This window comes from Dermacentor andersoni, chromosome 1, assembly GCF_023375885.2.
Source record: "Dermacentor andersoni chromosome 1, qqDerAnde1_hic_scaffold, whole genome shotgun sequence".
Taxonomy (NCBI): domain Eukaryota; kingdom Metazoa; phylum Arthropoda; class Arachnida; order Ixodida; family Ixodidae; genus Dermacentor; species Dermacentor andersoni.
This window is the reverse complement of record NC_092814.1, coordinates 203,232,256-203,252,824: the sequence shown is the minus strand read 5'-3', so window position 1 is coordinate 203,252,824 and position 20,569 is coordinate 203,232,256. Positions and strand designations below refer to the sequence as shown.

The 20,569-nt window shown below is 50.2% G+C and overlaps 1 protein-coding gene across 1 annotated transcript in view; it reads left to right on the top strand.

Moving 5' to 3' along the window:
- The first annotated feature begins 429 nt into the window (after window positions 1-429).
- The window catches only part of LOC126546912 (uncharacterized), a 73,693-nt gene continuing 53,553 nt past the window's right edge, over window positions 430-20,569 (top strand). The window contains exon 1 of the mRNA XM_050194631.3: window positions 430-940. The gene's annotated coding sequence lies outside the window, so the exon portion shown is untranslated. The remainder of the gene's footprint in view (window positions 941-20,569) is intronic.

The window sequence follows — 20,569 nt, the reverse complement described above, 5'->3', positions numbered from 1 at the left end:
TACATTTCGTTAGCCGGGTGTAACTGCCAGAAATCAATTTCTCAATACGGCTGGCCGAATGTAACACCGGCCTGAGGAGGTGCGTAAAGCGAGCTGGAAAAGACAGTGCAGCGGCAACAGCAAGCTGTCTTCGCCACAACGCTTGCGCGTTCTCGGTGGCAGCGCACGTGAGGGCCGGCAGCCAATGCGGACGCAAGCGCGGACTGCGGCCAGCCGTAACCGGCTGTGCTACTCTGCGCCTCGCAGGGACTCCGGACCAGCGGGGGAGACTCCCCCCCCCCGTCAGTTGCAGCGCCGGCGCGAGGAGGAGAGGGAACCCCCGAAAAAGGGAGAGGGCCCGAGAAGCTCATCTTCGAAGTAGGCCATCACGGACCGGTAACTGAGTATAAGAGACTCGCGGAGGTCCCCGGGCTACATTTGGGTGCCTGCTATCCGTACGTACCGGCGGCAACGGGACACGCTGCCTCCTCAACAACAGAGAGTGGAACTAGAGAGACGCTCGTGTCGTGCCTGCCGCGACGGGATGAAGGACCTGTGTGTTGTGTAGCCGCGGCTTCGCTTCCTACCCCCCTCCCCCCCCCCTCCTACGGATTTGACTGAACAGCACGGACTGCGTGCGCGGGACACACCGTACCGTCGACAGCACCGCAGACGCAACAGCCGGAACAGCGAGCGCGCGCTTCGCATCTCAGTGATCAGCAGGACGAACCCGCCGAGGATGCTGCTGCTGCTCCTCTGTTTCTGATCACGTACCCAGTGTTGCCCGTTTGCCGTCTCTGACTTCGCACCCTGGTCAGCAAGCCGGGGCGACGTGGACGCACTCTGAATGCGTTGTATCGTGCGTGCGCGACATTCCGCTCTCTGACTCCTCCCCAAGGCTGCGCGACGCGTTGAGGACAAGGATATCCCCTCTGGACTAAAACGGACGTCTAACGACCAGGTGAGTGCTCTAGTTTATCTTATACGAGTGTCAAAAGCGCCAATTGTTGCCTTTATGTCATTGCCCTTCTTGGGCGTTGATCACTGCGGGCCGTTAACTGATACTCCTAATTAGAATATCGCGGAGCGCCTTCCTTAAGGCCAAGAACGTATCGGAGCTGCACGCTGCACTGTTGATGTCAAACGAACAAATTCAATTACGTCACTACTTCAGCTTCCCTACAGGGAGACCACGTCCCAGCACACGGACGCTGTTGCATTTCGATGCCTTCCGATTCGAAATGCAGCCGCTCCGGTCTGAAGTCCAGTCTTCTACTCAAAGGTTATTTAAAGCAGGCGAAGCTTGTATAATGTCGCGCTTTACGAAACATGTGACAAAAGTTGTTCGGATGTTGTACAAGCAATGCCCCTTGTTAACAAGCCATCAGTACTTATTTGAGTTACCTGCTATGTTGAGGATGGGAGCTTGTAATTAATGAGAGAGAGAGAGAGAGAGAGAGAGTTATAGCAAAGAGAGGAAAGGCAGGGAGGTCAACCAGATGAGCGCAATGCGAAGCTCTTTAGGTGCTGGTGGCAGAAGTTAAAATGCCACGTGATCGATATAATTTCTGGAACCGTTCAAATCATTACAATTACCCGCACGCCGAGCTGTTGCGGCGGATAATCATGCGAATATGCCTTGCAGTCGAAGGTGGTAGCGTAAAAGAAGAAAATAAAAGCGTCTGACCTGGCCGACCACAGACCTCTTGGCCTTTCTTGCGCTCCACCTCGATTGGCAATGCACTGAACCTGGTAGCATGGAATGGGTTGCTGCATTGATATTAGACCTCACGTCACACTCTTTCGAAGTCGATTACGTTGGTCATTCGAGCAACCTATAGCGGGAGAGCACTCAAGGAACGTCTCTACGCACCCACGTTTGATTTTATCATTTCGTCTTCGTAGAGCCAGAAGAAAGAAAAAGAAAGCTAACGGCAGAAACTTTAAGCACGAAAAAAAAAAAAAAGAAGGAAAAGTGAGGCCCATTCGCTGCGAACTTAGCGCTAGGCAGTGAGAGGGCAGAATCGTGTCTTATAGCTAAGATGAACGAAATGAGCCAAAAAAAAAAAAAGCTCTAATTCACGCGATTTGTAAACAAGATAGGGAGCGAAAGGCCGTTGCATCGTCCTATCGAAACTTCGCTGCGCTCGGAGAACGCGGAAGAGAGGCGCGCACTACCAAGTTCCCGCGCAAGGATTTCCGGAAAGAAAGAACGAAAAAAAAAAAAAAGAATCTCCGTGGGCATCCATGAAGTCAGCGACGCGCCAGGACGCAAGGTTTCCCCTGCTCTAAGCCATGCTTTCTCATTCGTAAAAATAACCGGACGGTTAAGGGGTCAAAGACAGCAGCGACGACGACCTGCCCGGGAGAATAAGCGGCTTTCTTGCAGCACGTGGTGGACGGAAATAAAGGGGAGAAATAAAGAGAACGGCGCACTCGCGGATGGCTGGCGACAGCGAGCGCACGAGAGAACGAAGGAGCGAATCCCGCAGCGGTCCGGCGCTCAGCCACTTCTGTCCCCGCGATCGAGCGGAACGGCTGTCGGTGTAGCGGCGGTGCGACCGTGGGGGGCTTCTGTCGCCGGCCAAGCGCGCAATCGGCGGGCGTGCATAAAGCAGCTGATGCTGGCTCCCAAAGTGCGTAACCGCGCGAAGAAAAAGCCCTGTTCTTTTATTTTTACACTCGCTCCAGCCAAAATCCCCCGTTCGTTCTCTCTTTCTCTGGTGCTGCTTTCGACGGAGAGACGAAAGTCGCGTCGCGCGGCCTTGCGGAACGGGGATCTCCCGTTACATGGAAAAGGTCAGTGTCGCGCCTAACGGTCCGTTCGCCAAGGTCAACGGTTCGCGCTCGCGAAAGCGCGTGCACACGTTGGCCGCTCCGAGTACTCATGCGTGGTGGGCTTTCCGGATAAGAGCCGCTTGTTGCGGCACCGACATATACGTTTACGTCAAGCGGCGTCTGCGTACGAGAGGCAGAGGTGTCTCACACAACGTCTCAGAATATCACGAGAGCTCGTCGAATGGCAGTCTAAAGTCTTGTGAGCGTTGTACATTGTGAGGTGACGGGCGGAAAAGGGGCATTCTTTACGGACGCAGTGGAAGTCGCCATAACTACGCTGGGCGTTTAAGGGCGTTCGCCACTGACTGTGCGCCCGCGCCCGTGCAGTTGCGTCATCGAAAAAAACACACTGAACAGGTGTGAACACATTGACAATGCCGCATCAAAACAGAACTACTTCCTCTTCTGCCCCTACTTTCTCTGTGAAGATAGCTGTGAGGCGCACACCATTCGTCTATCGTGCACTGTTCACAAATATATACATCAAGCACTCAGACCAACTGTCTATAATGCACTTACTGACTGCTTCGTTGCGAAAACGGTTTGCACGCTAGACAATTTTTTGAGAATGGTCGTAAGAAACTTAATGTTATGTTACTCGATGTGGCCGACCCCTGACGAACAGTTCTTACGAACGGAAAGCTTTGGATATTCCACTCACTTTCATTTCCTTTTGTGTGTGCACTCAGGTTCTTCTGCAATCAACGCACGACGCTGCAGTACGGCGCATCGTTGGATCTGACATAGTACTTACTCCAACCGTCAGCTATTGCGGCGAGCCAGGAAATGTGGCAAATAGCTTTGAAGCTACATATCGTTAAAGTTCGGCATTTTTACATTTCTCTGACATTTTGGGTATTAATAGATTAATCCAATCCGCTGAGCACTATTAATCGGATTCCATGGATGAAACTCGTCGCTCAGATTATACTTAATAAGCAGGTTGGCGCAACTGTCTGTGAGTATAATTCCTTTAAAAATATCGTTTGGAATAAACGATAACAGATTCGAGTGCCTAAATTACGCTATATTTCTATAGATCACTGCTTTACAATTTCTCGAGCAACTTAGCAAGTTATCGATGTAGTGTGTATAACAACATCTGCTCAGAGAGCCAAAAGCGAAAGACGATAGTATCTGTCACGTTTCAATGATTTCTGCTTGATTTTCAATCAAAAAGAAAACAAACTTGTTGCTACACGTACATTCAAAGAGGCCACTGCTTGGGTAACTTGATTTGTGTGCGTGTGTGTGTGTGTGTGAAGGCACGATAAATGGAGCAGGCGAGTCTTACGCAATGTGAACTTTAATGCGTATTCCACCACGCGGTTGAAGAACCGTGGTACAATCCGCATAAAGCACACTATCGGTCATTCGCATTGAAAGCATGAAGAATCCCAATAATACACATCATGCGCGAAAGCCAGCTAAATCTAGTGCAGTGACTAGAAGACGCTGCCCTATTCTACGGGCGCACACAGCGACTGCCCGAATCTCTGCCTACTTGCGACATGCAGACCTCACGTGGAAGAAAAAAAGAAAGCTGGCGGACGGCGACGCACGTGCTCAAAGCAGCGAAAAACAAGCACGTCCCGAATATTTGCTGGCTTACACCAGCCCCGACCATTATTGACTTACGTTCCAGGAAAGATTGCGCCTCCCAGGTCTTCCTGAATGCAAAAGAAAAACTTTTTCGTCGCCACACCATTGCGTTTACCCTACGACCACCAATGCAAAGGCATCAGCTCTATATCGGACTCATTCTCAGCAGCAGCTATCACTGCGTCTCCCATCTCGAAACTCGGTGTTTACGGAATACGCCAATTGTCAATATAAAATCTAACTGTGATGCCGACCAATATATATATATATATATATATATATATATATATAACGCGCATGTCGGAGTCTATATGGGATGGGAAGCTGTGGTGACTGGTGAAACCTGGATAAATAAATATGTTCAACTACACGCGATGTGCACAATCCTATTTATTTTAAACCTATGCATCTCACGCAATGTTTCTGTTTATACACTACGCCGTTCACAAGCTATGCCGAAATGCAAACACCAATTCAGGCGGATGCACACTGTGATGCGTCAACGCAGCGACGTCACGAGGACGAAGCTACGTTGTGTGCTTGTCGAGATAAGAACGGAGAGCAGCGGTGTATGCACCAGACGAGTACGCCCCAAATGCGTTTGAGGCTTCTATACCTCTTCCTTCTTTTTTTTTTACATTGACACATTTGCATATTGGAGGATTGGACAAGAGTGAGGGATAAAACTTCATTGTCGCTCAACGATGGTTGTAAGCAGTTCGCCTCGGTCAAGGTCTCCTCCTTCAGCGCACTCGATAGCGAATGTGGTGTACGCTGCGATAGATATATACTTGACAGGTGTGTTCCGAGAATGGGCACATACGCAGTGATGTCCATACGCAGTGGTGAAAGGAGGAGAAACATAAGCAATTTGAGAAAATCAAGGAAGCCGTTCAATATCTGCACTATTCCATTATGCTTTGGAGATACCCATGAGCCGACATTATTTGTACAGGTTCTATGTCATTATTTATGGTTTGATTACGCAGAACAGAGGTGTACTCACTGGCATTAGGCTGTCGCTCAAAATTTTATGCTTTATATAGAGACTGCAGCATCCGTCGACATAATGACCAGCAGTGGGAGGGATACAGAGCCTTGCCGCTAGGAGGTGGGCAAAGGAAACATCGCTTTAAAATACAGCACGGGGTTCTCCTTCGATTTGGCGCTACAGATGGTGTGTTCGTCTGTCTGTGAACGGCGAATAACGAAATTGTGGCGGAAAAGGGCAAGGACACTTTAAACTACAGACGGGACAGGCTACTCACACAAGCGCTATACACACTGAAGGGCTATACACACCGAAGCGTAGCGCTTGCCTTGTTCGGTGCATTTATTGTCCCAAATGTCTTTAACGGACTGTGATTTCATAACTAACACTTCATCCGCGCCAGGTTTAACTGGGGCAGATGCCTTGGGCGAATGTCCCGGCCTTACTGACCCGGCAGGGACATAACCCATCCTCGGCAGAGCCCGAATGCAGACAATCTTCTTTCATAGTTTCCATCGTCACATATCATTTAACACATTTAGATCCATACCAACATCGACGACAGTGGTTGGGAAGGCACCGATGAGCAAGAACGGCGAACGCAATTGTCCACCTACATTCGGAAGTCCCGCATCTTTACAAGCATGCGCATAACTTCAAACGTGCGAGATATCGCATTAAGGTGCATTCGAATTGATAAGATCGCCACAATGATCGGTCTCTAATAGGAGCTCGGGCTTATCTCAATGGAAGCTAACCTTGAAGAGATAATGTGGCACTCGTACCGAATATCGTCAGCGCTTGTGAAGATGTGCTGGCAGCCACTCCCGTCGCCACTCCTTCCTCTGTTATTTTATTTACGAATAGTTCGCAAGACAGCAAGCGTCCTGTCAGTGCCCGTCCTTTCTCTTCTCTGCTTGTTCACAGTTCAAAGTTGGCGTCGAGAATAGCATTACCTGACGTTAAAAATCGTACCGAGCGAACATGCACACGTTTCTCGCGCTAAACGTCGCAAAAAGGCAACACAACGCGAAGCTAGACGTTCTTGGCGCATTAACTTTAAAAGTGCCCCGGAGTACTGCAGCCGCTCGATGGCCCAACCACAGCATGCTACCTCAACCTCCCAAACACTGTCATCTGTGGCGTCGCGATTGCGAGGCGCCGGCGAGCATTCCTGCAGCGACAGCTCGAGGCTCGCAAAAGTTGACGTCACAGATGGCAGCGCGTTCTCGGGGTCGCGCACGTAATGCGGTAGCCGTAATGGTACAGTGACAGAGCTTGCGCAATGGGGGCCGCGCCGGGTCAGATTTTATTTTTATTTTTGGCCGCCGGGGCTGCTCCTCTTAGCCGAGAGCGGCTATCGGCGGAGGACGCCTTCCCGGTAAGTGACCCAGAAAGCTGCGGCGCGATGACCAGCCAGCCGCGTTCGGGCAGGCGGCCGCTCTAAAACGGGTCAGCAAGAAGACAAGAAACGCGCCCGCCGGCGAGCCAAGGTCTGCGCGCGGAGGAAAGAAGCCTCCCGTTCGCTCTAATCGATCGAGCCCCCCCCCCCCCCCCAACCCCACCCCCCACCACCCACCCGGACGCGCTTCCCCGCTGCTTGAACTGTCGCGGAATGCGGTTTCCGTAGAATGGACAGTTCAGGGACGACGTTATTTTGGCGTGCGCGCAATACAAACGAGTTCCACAACACAAATACTGACGCTAGCTATGGTATACTGATTTAATCGGGAGTCGACTGGGGAGTATCTCTATGCTGGCCTTTTTTTATATATTAGGAAAGAGAATGGAGCGAGAAATAATACTAGGGCATAGAACTCTCACTTATTTTAAACAAGTGACGTCGGAACTTTTTGTCGTTGGAGGGACCAAAAAGTGCCGTCATCATTTTTGGCAGCGAGGATGCTCGACGAGCTCCGTTGTCCCCTCTTGTACTGCTGTCGTCGCCGCGAATGCCTGTGACTGTGACGAGAAAAGAATTTAAGCGATCGTCATGATCCTATAAATGAAATTCTGTTGATTCGTCTGTCACTGCACGGGTGACGCGTTTAGATATGTTTCTGCTGCATGGAGCCTGTATTGAGCAGGGTATCCAGGAAAACGCCACAATTGAAACTGCGACAGTCGCTGCTTTCCTAAGAAACCCGCTGAAAACAGCCGGAAATCGGATGCGGGTGGGTGGTAACTCGGCGTGTTACGACATAAATTTCGCAATACTGGACGAAACTTCACGCGGCGTGAAGTGGGGCAGTTCCAAGTATCAACACCGAGACATGATGGCTCGGAGAGCCTTCTGATGCCTCCTTTACGTCGATATACGGAACCGTAGTTCCTACTAATCCGATCTCACAACCTTCTTTCTTTAAGCGGGAAATGCTGCTTTCCCCCGTTGTGGGAGATTTCGGCGCGAGAATCAACAATCGAGCGAAAGGTATTGAGAATTCAAGGTGGAAGCTCACTAGAACACAACGCAAATCATCCGACAAAGTCAACGGTAACCTCGCCGTAGCAAAGATCGACCGGTACCTGCGCGCTATCTATTAACACATTTCACGCATAGTCAACTTGCACAAACAAAAATTCGCGCATATTCAACGACTGACAGAGAAGGTACTGGACAGACACGGTCTGACCCTGCATACGAACGCCTCTCGTAATCCGGTCGCCGAGGCGCAAGGCGTAGACTGACAGTAAAACAGTTTCATTGAAACGTATGCGACCGTTTCAAGAGTGTTTCTGTATATGCACTGCCCTACCGCACGCGCGTGTAAACAAGGAAAGAGAGCCGACGGAGACACGGAAGCGAAGAATGTTGCTCTTTGAGTGCAGTACGCACTATGAGAAAGAAAGATAGACCTAGAGAAAAGAAAACCCAAGAGCTGAAATTCCCACACTAGATTTGTTCTTGTGGTAGCTAGCCAACGTTTCCAGATTGTCCATCCTAAAAATAGATGCGAACGAGCCACTAGAGGTCATCAGTTTAGCAGAGAATGAGTAGGAGGGAAAAAAAAAAAACAGAGATATCCGTGGCTTCTTGACGTTCGAGAGCGTCGTTTAGGACGAAAGAGGCGCGTCTCTGAAGAACCCCCCTGCATCCCTCGGAGCCTCTTTCAACAGGCATCATTGTCCTTCCAGAAGCGCGGCCTGACGGCGGGAGCTGATGGCGGACGAGCACAAATATAAATTGCGCGCGATAACGGTCCTCATTTGGGAGTCGGCGCTTTCCTTTTGGTATTGTTGATAGTGCCGCCGTTGTTGGGGCTGACCCGGCGGTGTGTTTTGCCAGGGTCTTTTTTCTTAGCTTCTGAAGAACGCCAGGATCGACCATCGCAGCGGAAAAGAGAACATACGGGTTTCTAAGTAGTTCAGCATGCAAATGCAGTTATTTATTCATTCCCCCTTATCTCTTCCTGAAGCATTTTAATGTTCCTGGCGATTGGCGGATTCAGGACAACAATATATACTCAGCACGCCTGCATATCGAGACGGATGATCTGCTACTAAAGGAAAACAAGCAAAGCAGAGAAGATAAAGGGCGAACTGGGGGTAGGTGGCATGGGGCTCGCGTTGGTTGCTTTGCAACCTATGCTGCTTGCTCCACCAGTAATTTGAGACACCGTAACCTGCTGCCAGATTGGTCTAGTTCTTCTCTTTTTTTATGCTTTCTTTCTCCCCTGTCTTGCCCTCAGTTCGTTTAATAGAGTGACAAACACACAACACTTGAAGGTACAGAAATATTCTTGTTTAATACCTAAAGCACTTTTCGCTCGATTAATTTCTGCAGAAATTCAACGCTAAGAGTAACGGAAAGCAACATTCTGTTGTTGGTAAAAAAGAACGATTTGTTAATAAGATCGTGGAATAAAGCACTTACGAAGCTATTTCCTGTAGCACACTGCTTACGTCTCAGGCTTGTAGCCAAGCGAAATTCAAGCATGCGCACACACACACACACGCACAAATATCCTTATTTTCGGTCGACGTTTGAATCGTCATACCAATGCGGGGACGCTTTCTTCCCAAACAAAATTCCGTGTTTGTGCGCGAAGGTATACCTTATAGTATATTATACATATGCGGTTGAAGGCGTGACATTATGACTTTTCTCTTTTCTTTTTTTTTTTTTACGTATTATTAACCATTTCATATCCAGTTCATCCTGAGGTGGTCGATGCCATTACCTCTGTGATTCCGGTATAGTCTACCTGAATCTCTCTTCGAGAAGACATACAGTTTTCGGCACACTTGCAACGATCCACGTAACTTTGCGCACCAGAATACACATTCTCGCTTGTAAAATTTAAAAATGACCGGCCTCTCGTGTCATGAATTCATCTACTTTCTGGAAGTGCATGATGACCATCTGTAAACGAATTTCCCACGAATAATTAGTAAGATCTTTCGGATGATATCAATTTATAGAACCGCAGAGAAAGTAAGTTACGTAGACAGACACACGAAGGCCACCTTCCCCTTTGCAAGGGGCGGCACGACTTCTAGTCGGGGCTACAGCACAATCACCGACATTTAAATGGAAAGAAATAAAGGGCGGGGGGGGGGGGGGGGGGGTAGGTAAGATTCCGTGCTTCATTCGTTTAATTTGCCACTTCGACGTTCGCATTCGACTGCGTATACTCCCGTAAGCGTTGCCTGTGCTTTTCTGCATCCTAGGAAACGTTGACGGGCGTTCGAGCGAGCTTCGCCGAAGAAATATTTCCGCAAGACCGCCCGCGACTAGCCTGCGCCACTGGCGCGGTTTGCTCGCTCGCTCAGCAGATTCACGTACGCAGCTTGAACTTCGCGGTGGGGTTGCGAGCAGGCACCCGCAAACTGCGATTCCTGCGGAAGTGAGCATGCGCGCAGCTCCTCCGAGCTGTCGCCCACGGGGAGGGCGGAAGGAGCCCGTGCCGCCGGCAGCTGCGGTGTCTTTCGCAACGCGTCGTGGCGCGCACCGGGAAGTTGCGGGGCGCCGAGGAGTGCGGCCCGAGGCGCCAGGAAACGCGCGCCGGTCGAGGTCAATGGCGCGGGAGCCGATGCCGCCGCGGCGAGTAATTGGCGCGCCTCCCGGGGGCAAAGGCGCGTCCGACGGAGCCGGCACGCGAGGCCGCGTTTGCGCGCGGGAAACGCGGCGCGGTGGTAAACCATCCGAGTGTCTGTTCGCCCCCCTATGAGCCACGCCGCCACCTCGGAAAAACGCGCCTAGGCTTTCGGTTAACGCGTTTCATGCAACGTCGAACGTTTCTGCGCGACCTCTGCGAAACTGGCCGCACCGAACGCCGCATCGGAGATGTATAGTCGCACCAACGCTTCCGTGTGATATAATGCCCAGCGTTACATATTTGCTCCGCTGTGTCTGATACGTCAAAACTAGAGTTCTGCCCCAGTTTTGGATAGTTCAGCATACCAATTACCAATCGTTGTCGTTGTTGTTTTTCACCTACTCTCCATGGTCAGAATAAATAAAGTTGAACACGTTGTTAAATTTGTTCTTTTATGCGGCACCGTGTTTGGAAAATACACGGGTGCGTAACACCCTGGACGGCGACGCCTCTTCGCTCTCGTGCAGATTTTTTTGCCTCTTTTTCGCAACACATTCACTCAGTCACACGGTGATCCGACCAGCATTCCCCGACGCTAAATCCGGGTACGGTGCTTGCGCAGCGGAATCCAAATCGTGTTGAAAAAAAAAAAAAAAAACATGGGAGGGGAGGGGGGCGAGCTAATGGTGCCCTATTGCGTGCACTTCCTCATCTGCGAATGCAGCGGTGCAGATTCACAGCGCCGTATAGCATGACGTCTTGTGCCTTGTGGTACGCCTCGAGTGGCCGGCCGATGTGTAAGCAGAAAACCTCTGCAGTTCATCGCGATAAAGCTCCTCCGCGCTTTAGTGCGATCCGATCGACCGCGCCTGCGGTGTTTGGAGTGGCGGCTCTGTTTCGACACCGAGAAGGGTCGGGCCATGACATTCCGAGGTGTTCACTTAGCGCAGGGCGCCACCGAGTCTCTGCGTGTTGCAATATTTACGCTGCGCAATGACGAGGCCACGCGCACTTTGTGCGTGCCCCGGGACACGTTTAATGCTGTGGCCGAAGGACCCGGAGAGGAAGGTCATCGAATACGGTCCCCTTGCATGCGTGCGGTCGCCTTGCATGCGTGCGTGCGGAGTAGAAACAATTCAATCATTTGGTAAAGAGAAAAGCGTTTATTGGGAGAACTAAAAAAAAATGAGGAGGTGGAATTCCTGCGGGTTTTCCGCTCCAATGGGACTCTCGACGGTTGAATTGGGATATTTCATTTTTATTCTGAAGTCTCGTTCGTAGAAGAAAGAAACAAAAAAGGAAAAGAATAGGAAATTTCGAATCGCCTAATAAAAATGCTTTTAATTCGCGTTTTATATTATTTATTTATTTTTATTGTAGGTGTAGTCTCATTTATTGCATGCTTCTGAGGAGGTACAAAATTAGTAGCAGGGATCAGTTGTCTTCTTTGCAAAACATAGTGAAAACGCGCTAGTTTAAATATTAGAGACCTAATGAATATCATTGTTTATTCACCCCAAAGCGAGGCGTCAGTAATAGATAGCCTATCTTATAGAAATAGTAACCTAGCGCGAAGCAGGTTACAAACACCTCTAGCAAATTTTTTTTACAAGTACGCACATTTAGCTACCGCTAAAATGTGTCGAATTGGAGGCAATAATTAGCGCGAATTCGGCTATAAAATTTCCGAAAGCTTACGCTCACTTGTCGTTGGGGTCATCAGGACGAAAAATGACGCATTGTCGCCGACGAAACAGGCCTGCAATGTATGAATAACGACTCCTGTTCAAGTAACCGCATTTCATCCAAGTTAGATACTGTGCTACTGTTGGCCGCTACAGACTGTTATCATTTCCGCTGATGGGGGCAGTCACGCATTTGGTGGGTGGTCCTTTCTTTCCCCTCCTTTTTGATGATAACGAACCGTAGAACTAATCATTACAACAGAAATGGACTCACAATTCACAGTCGAGTGAGTGAGTGATTTATTCTCATGACATCTGAAATGTTGGCGACTGGTGCGTCGCCGGCAACGCCACAAACAATAGATTGTCTAATGAGTAAAAGTTGGTGAAGTGAGGCGATATGAAAAACAAACAAACAAACTCACGGTCCGGCAATAAAGCACATTTCAGAACGTACAACGCACGACCCACTATTTGCGTCTCGAGGTGCGCAATGTGCATGCGCATATATGTCAGTTCGTAACTGCGGCACTTTCTGCAATTAGCTGTTCAGGGGTGCGATCTTGTACGCGTTCCAAAATAGAACGGAGGCGGTTCGTTCTTTACGTCACGAAATAGGCGGAATGTTCCGTTCCGTTCGTCCGATAGCAGACGACACGCAATGATTGACAGCAGATATCACGTCACAATTGACGTCGTGGCGTTCGGCACTGTTCAAATTGACGAATCGTATTTGGCTCGGTGGAACGAACCGCCTCCGTTCTATTTTGGAACGCGTACAAGATCGCACCCCAGAATTTCAAAACGCGTCCTGCTAGGACGCCACACTAGTGATCGGTGCGCTAAGTGAATAATGGAGTGACGCGACATTGGTTAAGTATAGTTAGGTGTATTACACTGGAATACAAATATAGAAACTTGGCGAATTCGTCTGGCGAAGTATGGCTTGCCTTTTGAGTGTAAAGGGTAGTTCGGCAATATTAAACTATAGTAAGAGTTAAGAAAGTTGGCTTCGGTCGATGTAAGACTTGCCAAATCAGTGAGGTCCATAGGAACGTTATGTGATGAGTAATGAGTGAATACCTCACACCTCGTTTTCTTTTCTTTTTTTCTTTTTCTCCTTCCTCCTCTTCGAGCCGGCAGCATCGAGTCCTGCATGCCTACCGTTGTAGGTACATATATACTCCTCGATGCACTGGCCGTTTTATGGACCTCGAGAAGGACATTGCTCGTATTTTTGCACTATATTTTTTTAGCACATTAGGCCTCATCGTAGACTAATCGCGTCAGTGCAGTCTTTACGTGCACTCTTTACGCAAGCAGAAAAAAATGGTTATATGCGACGTCATAACTTTTAGGATGACTTAGGCTGTGTTACTTTCCTGTACAATATATATATATATATATATATATATATATATATATATATATATATATATATATATATAAAACACGAGATCAGAAAGATTTAGTGGTCGTTGGTACCTGTCAGCTCTTCTACGAGCCTAAAGCGATGCAAGGCATTTATAGCCAAGTCAGGTGATCCCTTTAAACACAATGGACCATGTAAGTTGAGCGAATCGTTGTTTGTGAGTAAAACCATTCGCGTTGAATATTTAAAAAAAAGAAGATTACATTTCTTCAAAGTATCTTCGTTATTAGCTGTGAAACGTGAGAACTGCCGCTAATTCTTCATCGCTTCTTTTTTCTTTAATGTATGCTTGGCGACGGAATGAGCACCCCGAAAACGCCCGGGTGCCCTCGACAACTTAATACATTGACTGCCGTATACGGAGGCGTCTACGCAGCGCCGCGAAGAAGACGCCTCCGCGAAAAGCGATGTGCGAGCGCGGTGACTGACATGCACGGAAGGAGGGCGATCTGGACGTCGCAAGCAGCGTGCCAAAGGAAAAACTCAAAGAGAACAAAATCTACCCCACGTTCGAGAGATTGGCACTGCTGTGAGCACAATGGGCGCGTGATTGACGCGTGACGCGTCTACGACGACGTATCGTCCGATCTCTGCCGACGGAGTAAATTTTGAAGGGTATACACAAGCGAGATATAACGTGAGCGAGCACACGCACGCACCCACGCACGCCGTCGAATAGAATGGAATAAGTACGAGTGGTCGCCGCTGTCAGCAGCTCGACTAGTGACGTCGATATACGGCGCACGTACAGGTAGGTGCAGGCAAGCGGCTGCCTTGTCTGACCGAGCGGCTGAACTGGGGGGTATCTAAAGAAACGGACGAGACCTCGCTCCGTTACACTGAATGCGGCAGCGTCCAATCCTGAAAAATGGTAGCTTCTTGTTGCGCTGCAAGTCCGACCACCGGTTAGCGCTGGAGGGACGCTGGCTATTAAGTGGCGCGCACTGGAATCCTCGCCCGTAATCCCGGAGCTCGAAACTACATTCGACCCCGCGGTTAGTAAACGAGGTCCTTAGTATACCATCAGGTCAACAGCCATACAAATGTCGCATTTAAATCTATACAAGTCATATACCGGTCTCCTTCGTCCAAGCGTCTCACACACGCTCACCTCACACTCAGCGACTCCCGGCAGTTATACCAGACAGTGGTGTCAGACGTTACACGCTCGTCACTCGCGTTTGGTCTCAAAATCTTACCTAGCCCCAGCAGCGGACACCTTAGACGCTTGTAGACCGAGCGCAACATTTTAGCAACGCTGCAGAGCGCCTCTCGCGGCGATTATTGCCTTCTCCTAAACGCCGCCGCACGGCTCGCTGCAGTGCGAACGACACGCCGGACGGCAGCCATGCGGTGAGAACTCATCCTCTGGAAGGTTGGGCGAGAGCGCACCAGAAATGACGATGAAAATGACGACGACGAGGAACGGCGTTACAGCAGGCTCGTATGTGGCCAGCGTATAAGTACGCGTGCCTGGCCGTGGCGTGTTACTCTTGCGACCGCGCGGACCGCGCTGCTATTATCGCGTCCCGCGTGCGAGGTCCACGACGGTCCATTGCAGCGTGACTGTTCCCGCCGGCCATACCACGTCGCCGCACGGGACGGGACTGCCGTTCGGAATGGCACAGCGGACGGACACGCCGGTCGTTTCCCACTGGCATGCAAATGAACGGGAAAAGGACGCTGGACGGACATGGCCCGTCGATGCGCGCGGCCATGTGCTACTCCTGCCGGACCGAGTCGTCCGGAGGTCAGAACGATTTGGACCGAGAGGCGCGAAGTCTGGGTTGCACGATGGCAGAGGAAATAGCATCGAGCAGCGTCTCTGCCAGCATCTTCTTTTCTTCTCTTTTTTACTTTAAGTGATAGCTTTCTTTGCCAACCCTCCCGGACTTTCCTGAACGTGGCTGCCGCTGAATAACTCATACTTAAAGAAAAAAAAATAAAAGGATAACGTGCGCAATGGGGGATCGAACCGCGGGCCTCCAGCACAGCAACCCAATGTTCCAAGCATTATACCAAAAACGCACGCGTACGTCTGCCGTGCGAACGCCGAGTGGCTCTTGGAGGGGATCGCCACGTGTGTCACTGCGTCGATCGGCGCCAGTAAGGTGCCGATATACTCGTACACGCATTGGCTTTGAAGCAAATGTATGTACGATGTAGCGTCGTTGAAAGCGTGCTGCCAGTTTAGACGTCAAAAAAAAGTTTAACGCCGTCACGTTTTTTTTTTTCTTTTGCTCCCGCACTACTTTGTAATATAGGCAGTGAAGCGCATGCAGGGGTCTCAACACGCGCGCACTCTAATGTCTGCTGCTTTGAAAGAGGAACAAAAGAGAGAAAGACTGGGCGATCTACGCTGCAAACGTCTCATTCCAACAGAGGACGGCTTCCAACGCACAACGAGAACACGGCGTCAAGAGTTATATGGGGGGGGGGGGGGGTTAGATCTCTTAACCGGCACTCTTCCAAAAGAGAAGCAGCGTATAATGACGTGGGCGTATGTGGGTTGCGGCACTGTGTGTATACGTCGCCGCAGCGCGCACGCGCTATCGCATATCACGAGGGGCTCGTTCAGCTCACGTCGTGCCTAATGCAGCCGCCGACTCTTTGTGTTCGTCTTTTGTGAACAGCGGGCACGGTCCCGTAAGAGTGCCCGCGTAAACGCCGCGCGCAGTTTTGTAATGCGCCCGACCGTGAAAACCGCGGCCGCGGAACAAAGGCAGCGGCGGCGGCGGCGGATGGCGAGCGAGCTGCCCTTGCAGCGGACGGGAAAGTGGCGCACTCGCTAGCGGCCATCGCATATATACGCGGCGTGCGCCGGCACGACGCCTGGTTAAGGATCGCTCTGGTTTATTCTCTCTCCGGTTTACTGTTACACTCTCTGGGGGTCCATTAGCCCATCGGGAAAGCGCACCTCCACCTCGCCCCCGCCCCACGTCCTATTTTTGTTTTCTTCGTTACGTGCAACCGATTGGCGTCGAGACATGGCATTGCGCATGCCTTTCGTGCTCGTGTGCAATGCCAGCATGCCAGTATGCCATACCAGGCAGTTGGTTCGTCAGAGGGGCCAAGGATGCAGTTGAGCACGCGCTCGCAGGTCCCCTCGAGATCCGGCGGCCGGGCGTGACTATGTGATGCGAAAAAAATGTAAGCTTTTGGTACGTGCACTTTTTCTCAGTGGTGTATACCTGATTTTATATCAGGGCTGTAATGGTGCACGTCTGAATGTTTAGGCGGAAACGTAAAGCACTGCCACTGCAAATATACCTCTTTGAACGTGTCGGTAGCACACGTGCTATTGTCGTGGCAGCTGGGACACAGGCTGCAGGAAAATGCCGCCTGTGATACATTTCGCAGAATATGGGCAGGAATAAACGGCGAACGAACGAAAGAAACTCAAGAAGTTTGCGTAGAGGTACGCGCAACATGCTACTAGCTCTTCGGCCGTTTATGTCAGGCTTCGCGCGAGACGTATGCAGACCTTATATGAATGGATTCGCTCTTCGACCAAAATTTACAGAGCTGCCACCCCAACGCGTACTCGGTGTTCAGAAAGGAGCTACCCGTAATCGTTAGCGAGGCGAGGTCGAAATTCGGAAGGGTTCATTAAAAGGTAACCGAGGGAAAACATTTACGCAAGGTGATCCCGCCCCATGGACCACAAGATGTAAGTTATTTGCCTCGTTTGTGTGGTACGGCAATGAGCCAGACCTCCTTATGTCAGCGATTGTTATTATGGTGTCACCTGACTTTACATGAACTGAAATAAGCACCATTTTCTATTCCCTAGAGCAAATAGTCGTGACCGAATCTTGTCCTTGCCTGCAACTCAATGAAACAAAGGAAGTAGAAAAGGCGTCATTGATCAATGACCGAAGATAACGCGCTGCCATTGCACTAAAGCCGTCGCTCTTCTTTGTTATGTCCCTCGCAATCGTTCGTATCTTTTATCGACTGATTTGCGTCCCGGTACGCGCGTGTAACACGTAAATGAAGATGGGAGCTATTGCTGGCAGGTTTCCTTGAAAATGGAGCCACAGCATGAAAGCGACGCGTTCAGTGCATGGTTCATCGGCTATAAAGAAGAAAAGTAACAGTTTAAAAGGATCCCGACCTCGTTACGCATGAATGATCGAGTGTCGCGGGCGTCGCACATTTTGCCCAGAAAGGCCCGCCTCTGCGATCAACGCGCATGAAAACTGTCGGAGGAAAGGGAAAGCCACGTGTAAGTGCAAAAGCGGCTGCTTCGAGAAGCGGTGTCGCAAAAAAATATATTTAATATATTGCGATAACGCGCGTTACCTTGCCTCTGCTACTTCAGTAAATAGGAAGCCGAGGCCCATTCTGTGTTGCACCCGATTGGAGGGTTTTTACAAGTAGGGCACGAAGACGCGCTGTAATGCAGACACGCTGTTGCGCACCATTGCCCCCCAGACGGCTCGCTTACTCGCCACCTCGCGCGAGCGATATCAAGTCACCGTTCCTCTCGGCTCCACATCCCACGCTTTGACTCCCACCTACAGCATACGGGGCGCGGCCACGATCTTGTCGCACTTGAACTTTATACGGAAACCCACGGCGACGGCGGAAATTCGCTTTGAGCGTCCATATATCTACTATCGAAATAAAATGTTTCAAAAGACCGCCCGAATTTCAACAACTTTGAAGTAGCAACGTCGAGAGGTTGCGCCCTTTAATAGCAAGGCTACTATATCTACGGCACTTATTCTTAACTCTCCTGCAGCGTTATAGCACTGTTTTAATCCTGACCAAAATTATGTTATAACGCTGCATAGACCTCATTACTAAGTGTCGTAAATACGTATGTTAATAAAAGCGCGTACTCTTTGAACGTTGATAACTGCAAGCTGTTGAAATTCGAGTGGCCTTCTGAAATATCTTTTTTTTTTTATGCTGCCCATTGAGTTACATTGGTGCACTGCGCTGAAGTTCGACAGATAGCCGAAAGGGCAATGTCCGAAATTTGTGGACATGGGTGCATACATTAGACGAGGACCTTCGGTGCACCTGTTGAGCAACAAAACTGAGTCAAAGTCCTGTGACCTCCTCACTTTTGGTTAATCAAGAAAGAAAAGGCAATTATTTAAGAATGGAGCGGTAAGCACCTCCAATGGGGTCCGTCACTACAAAACGTTTAAAAAAAAATTATGAGGTTTTTACGTGCCAAAACCACTTTCTGATTATGAGGCACGCCGTAGTGGAGGACTCCGGAAATTTCGACCACCGAGGGTTCTTTAACGTGCACCTAAATCTAAGTACACGGGTGTTTTCGCATTTCGCCCTTTCGAAATGCGACCACCGTGGCCGAGATTCGATCCCGCGATACAATACGTTTCAGCTGAGAAAGCAAACTAGCTCTTTGTAACGGTAGTTAGAGTCCACTCCAAAACCTCTGTCCTGCTCTTAAGAAGTTGCATCTCTGTAGTACTTTTGACGCAGAAAAGCCGCTTTCAAGTTCAACAAAGTCAAAAGTGGTCACGGCGACATGAAAACACTCACCAGCATCTGCATAATTCTACTTCGACTGTGAAACGAAATAGTCGCAACGTGTTTTCTTCTTCTTTTAAAGTTCATTTCCGTCATTTCTAGAGCAAGATAAACAAAATAAGAAAAAGCTAGTTTCAGCTCCATCGGCAGACACCGCACTGAAGAGTTAGGATAGAGGAAGCGAGATACGGGTCGAACGTGACTCCAACGGAAAAGGTCGTGTTCCGGTTTCTCGCATTTTCTGTAAGCCACGACTCCTGCACTCGATCACTGCGTCCTCGCGCTCCGAAAGCGAGCCGTGACTCAATGTCCCCAAAGTTCATCTGCTTGTGTGTGCGTGTGTTCATCCATAGCGGGAAACGCTCGCCGAATAGTTTTGACCGCATACTTCAGAAACGCCCCGCCACAAGCATAGTAAGTGAAGTGGCAAGTATTGTGCGCCACGGGAGCCCATAGCCGGTCCTTCCCTGCGGACATGGTGTTTGGAGCGCGTTGCTTTCTTTGCTTTCTGCTTCTTTGGTTGCTTGTTTGTTTCTTCCTTTTGTTGCTTAAAAAAAAAAAAAGAAAGGGCGGGGGTAGGTGAGTTAGGAGCAAGTCTGCTTACATAGCACGGTGTCGTGGGCAAATCTAAAACCGAGAGCGTCCGCACCGCACCTTCGGGAGCTGTTCAGCAGCGGCAACGGAAACCTCAAACGGCGCGCCAACTGTAAAAAGCCCAGGAGGCGGGCGTTTCCCATACCGCCAGCGGGCAACGGCGGGTCCCTGTGCGGCGCGCGCGTTTATGCGTATCGCCGCCGCGCGCGCTCCGACGAGGCGCGAAGTGCGCGAAGGCGCGTCCCAGTGTTTGTAAACGGCAGCGCGCTGGGTGCAGCAGCCCCGGCGAGGAGGAGCAGGTTCCTCCTGTCCGACCTTGAACCAGCGCCGAAACGAGGTCAGCGCGCCGTCTCGAGACCCGCGGCCGCTCCCGTCGTCGGCGCGGGTAGCGCACGCGCCGCCTGCTGTGCCGTCGCTGAGAGCGTGCCTCCTCGGCGGCCGGTGGCACGGCCTTCCACTGCAGGCGTAAGGTTCAAGGCGCGCGCGGGCTGGAGGCAACGAGAAGTAATCGCAGCGTAACAAGCTGAAAGACAAGAAGAAAGAGCAAGTAGTACATAATTCAAGGTCCAAATCTCGCTTCCAAGTTTGGACGCCCGAAGTGCAAGGTCGGAACCTTGGAGCGGCCAAACTTATGATAGTGTTTACATACAGCGTAAGGGTAATTGCGTCGTTTCCTGCGTCGCGCCAGTTTTATGGAGTTTTATGTAACATATGCTTATCTGCTTTCGACCGAGACTTGGCTTTTCCCTTTGAAGATGCAAAAGGGGAAAACATCTTTAGGTATGTGGACGATTTATTGGCGATGTTAAAATCTAACCTTTCTGTAACGACCCTTAATATAGTGGAAGAACTTTTAGCGCTATTTGGACATGGCAAAGGGCTTTCCTTTACGCATGAG